A 4,622-nucleotide genomic window follows, 5' to 3' on the forward strand; every position below is an offset into this window, starting at 1 on the left:
ATGCTCTAGTCTCCTTAGATCTTTACTACTGATGTTATGGCTGATTAGGACCCTGCCAGCCTTCTGTTGGTCTCTTGAAAACTGCTGTAATTCCCATTCATCATGGAAGCTAACCAGCTGCTCCAGAGCCGTCCCCTCAAATGGGTTGCTTGATGTTGTGCTTTGCTGTTGTCCTGACCTTGATACTTTGGATGTTCAAACAAAGGCTCCTTATTTTGTTGAAGCTGGTCCAAAAAGAGCCAGTTAACTGGATTCTGAACAGAAAAATTGAAGTATTTTTTGTTGGTACCTGGTGTTGCTGTAAAGACTGATCCTAATCCATTCTCTTTTCTTGGTCATCCTGCCACAGCTTCCTGACTATTTCAGGGGGAGTGWGAGGCAGAGACCCCCTGGAATGCTCTCCTGTCAGGCTGACATTGAGCTTTTGGCAGGAACATCTGTCTTGTCTCTTAGCAGAGACGAAAGGGACTGCTGTAATCAGGGTTTTGAGCCTTTACAGCCACTTTTGTCACTTTTAACCAAATGCAATGAAGTTTAACATCTTTTGATTCTGTTTGAAACTTYGCTCTGAGTACAGAGTTCAGCTATTGGCTTTTTCTATTAAAATCTTAAAGCTGGAAGCATTATGATCTTGAGGTGTTTATAAGTTTTAGGCTTTTTGACAGCCTTGGCATTCATATCTCTTGCAGTGCAGATAGGTGTAGTACATAAAGTAGCACCTTTTTAGATTACATTTTCACACTATAATCTTTATTTTTTAATTTTTTATTTCTTTTTTTTTGCCTCCAGGAATCAGTCCCCCTTACACCCATTGCAGTAACTTCACTAACACCCCTAGTTATACTTTTCTGGTTTGTTCATTCACTTAGAAGTAATTTTTTATTCTAAATATGTAAAGAGTTTTACATTTAAATAAGAAACATGTAAATTAGCTGGCTTATATTTTGATCAAATAKCAATTTGTAATCTGATGCCTAGACTCCAATATACTCCTCTCAACCTGAATTTTATAAACTCTTTTGAGATGCTAGGTAAGAAAATGTCAATACATTTAAAAAGRAAATGTTTTATGGATGAAGAGAGATTTTTAAAATGTGAAAAGCAGGGCTGAGTTGGAATTCCTAGACTGGAACAACTGACTAATTTGATGAGAAAAATGAGAGAGAAATTTGCTAAACATATTCTTCAGCAACTGTCTTCTAATAATGAAGAAGCTATTCCAACAGAAACCATCAMACACACATGAAAAAGGGAATTTGATATTGCTGCTGAGAAAGCTCAGGATGACTTTGGCTTTTGGAAGAAGATCAAGTGTGTTGTCATGCAGATCACTGGCTCCCTTTTACAGGCAGCGAGGATGGTGCAGATTTAAAAGACAGACCAGATTTTTCAGAACACACATAAGAAATTATCCCAAATGGAAAAYAAACTGTGTCTAATTTATGGCTAATTCATAGTTTTTAGATTTTATGTTAATGGCCAGGTTACAAAGAATGCAGGTTAGCAAAGAATGAGATTTGATCTGCTGCTCCGAGGTCTTTGCTGTTTCCCAAATCTCCAGGTGYACCGTCTTTTTTTTCCTCCTTAACCAGCTCTGTGTGGAAACCTGAAGTCAACAACTTTTGGACAATTGATTGCACCTGAGCCCACTTTGGGAGCCTTGGTAGTCACCTTACACTGAGCTGAATAATGGRTGAAATGTGACTGCTAAATAGGAGACTGAAGGAGACAAAAAAGGGATATCAGCCAAAGAGCTCAGTAACAACAGGATGAACAAAGACACAGAAAGAGAGTAAACACAGAGAAAAATGCAATTGGAGAAGCAATCAGAGTAAGAGCAGTAGAGGGATGTGTAAAGGGAAAAGTGGCACAAGGATTGTGTCCCAGACAGCAGAGCTGAGGGRGATCCTGAGCTGGGTGTGCTGGTGGTGACAGACAAGCCCCAGGAAATGGCTCAGGATGCCAGCAGAGAATAAAGGGTGGAGAGAACTCGGTGAAGGCTCTGCTTTGTGGGCTACAAAACAGATGAGACAGGTTTTTAGAAACTTCTCCCTAAAACTGAAGGAAAGAATATATTTTGGAATTCTGAGATATAGTGAAAACTTCAGTAAAAACCTGCAAAGGAAAAAGTGAAAGCATWGGCTCTGGCTAGCACACAAAGAATGTTGAGTAGAACACAACTTGCTCAAAACAAGACTTAAAAAAAAAACAAAACATCCAGAACTGAATGAGCAGGAGAAAGTAAAAAGAATATAGATCTCGTTCAGAAAATAATAAAGAAATACTTGCAGAATGTATGAGGAAGACCCAACAGATATTTTTATGTTGTATGTGTAATAAGATGGAAATTGGTGTAGCTAAAATATAGCTGACTCTACTAATATCTGTCCTGAAAACAGGTTTAGCAAGTTATCTTCCAGAAATGGAATATTTTKTAAAATTAGGGCCACCAAAAGCCATGATTAAATGAATAGAAAATTACTGAAGAAGCTAATAAGGAATTTCCATAATCACAGGAGTGGGATGAGCCAGGTTGCATTTACTGCTGTTGTTCTGTTTAGTGTTGGTGTGGAATTAAAAGATGAAGGGAAAGGTGGTGGGGGGAGAATCATATTTTATGGTGAATGGTGAAAACACAGCTTCTTAGAGGATATCCATCTTATGGCTTCATTAAAGAACCATCAGAGGTTCCTTGGAGAAACTAAGACCAATAAGCACAAACTCGACTGAGGTTCAGCATACAGAGATAAGGAATGAAGTCTGAGACAACTTAAAAGGGATTGTGGAAAGAGAGTTTGAGGAATTTCAGATAACTGTTCTTTTGCTTTTGCCTCTTGTTTGATAATAGTGCTATTTCTTTTTACCAAACCGAGCCTCCTGCTTCAGGAAAGCTATCTGCAACATAAACTTGTTAAAAAGGGAATGTGTGGGCAGTGGCACCCTGGAAAGCTGYACATGGAGCTTCAGTCTGATAGATCCAAGCATTAAGCAATCTGGAGAGGCTGACTTAGTGGAGAGYGCTCTGATGGCCAAGGTACTGCAACAAATTTATATCAGTTTTGAATGCTCCCAGTGATAGGGATATCAAGTCCTTTTCCCTCTTTCCAAATCTAACAAATAATTGGGCAATTTCCTACACCCCTTGCTGCATCTAAAGGATAGTCAAGTGCCCACTTTTCCCCTACTGTGTGTGATSTGGGAGATTGTGGGGGTTTTGTTTAGATGAAACCTGGGAACATTTGCAAAAATCACTTTGCTAGGTTATACCTAAYTTCCTTATCCCTCTGCGATGCTGTAGCTGGAGATCACATAGGAGGTGCTGAATTCTCTGTTGTGCCAGAATATTGCCAAAACAAACACTGCTTTTACAGGCTTGGTGTCTTGCAGCAGAACTGCTGCAAAAAGTTCAAATAAAGAGTTTCCTGGCCTAGTAAATACTGTGTTGAGGTGGATATGRAACCTGTGTTGCATGCAAGAGAAAAAGGATTTTTATGATTTACTGTACTCATGCTCACTGAGRCAAAGGAAGCATCCAGCTCTCCTACTGGAATTATGCCAAGTTTTTTTTAAAAAAATATGTTTGATACTTAATAAACCCCCGATATATGAAGAATTATAATTTTCTTTTTTAGACTGTTGAGTTGACATGCAAAGAAAACCTTGTTCTGAGGAGCTACTTTGAAGATTATTCAAAGACAACAGTACTTTTATAAACTTATAATTTTAAAAGAATGTAACAGCAATCATGTAGGTGCAGTGATGGATTGATATCCATCTGCTTGGTTAGGAAGAGTTGCTACTTTAGATTAATTTTGTAATTACCTTTAGGTTGATATAATTACAGGTTTTTTTATTTTTAAAAATAATAGCATATAATAGGAGGAAAAAACCAAAATAATAAAGAATAGCTAAGAAAATAATAGTTGTCCAGAAGACGTTTCTTGCTTTCTTGTTTTTTTTTTTTTGTTTTTAACTGACAGTGGGGTAGAGAATTCTGCTAGGCAGAAGCGTGCCAAACTGATTTTTATAATCACTGCTATTATTACTGTTTATTACAATAATATACTTTAAATTTACAGTTTTGAGCCATCACTGCTATATGAGACTATATGTGTAGCTATACCTACCTAATTATTTGTGGAAGGTATTAGTATTGTAAACACAGCTTATCTTTGTTACGAGAGTGGCATTAATAACAGAATTTCATAAATGCCAACATACAGTACGATAATTTCAAGACTCCCTGAAAATATGGTGCATTGTAGCTGAAGATGTTCACAAATGCAGTTTGTGTGTGTGGATGGGGAGGGGGAGGAGGGCTGGTTTGTGCTTAGAATGCTTTCTGATGCATAAATATTAGCATTAAATAATTTTGAATACCTTGTTTTCCAAAAAGATTAGTAGCTCTTCTCTGCGTGATAAATTGTGCAAGAGTTATTGTTYGCACCAGTCTTTGTGCTGTATTATCCTGGGTAGCTTTAAATAACCCAGCCCAAATTACGCTCAGCAAGCTGTTGGGAAAGCTTGGAGGAATCTCAGAGCTGAAGGGCCAATTTGTGCCCTGACTTACATCCTGTGCAAATGCACTGACTTGGTGCTGCTTCTAAAGGATGTGAGGAAGG

The sequence above is a fragment of the Malurus melanocephalus genome, unplaced genomic scaffold, assembly GCF_030028575.1.
Source record: "Malurus melanocephalus ecotype Western Australia unplaced genomic scaffold, MMel_1.1 scaffold_451, whole genome shotgun sequence".
In the NCBI taxonomy this organism is placed as follows: Eukaryota; Metazoa; Chordata; class Aves; order Passeriformes; family Maluridae; genus Malurus; species Malurus melanocephalus.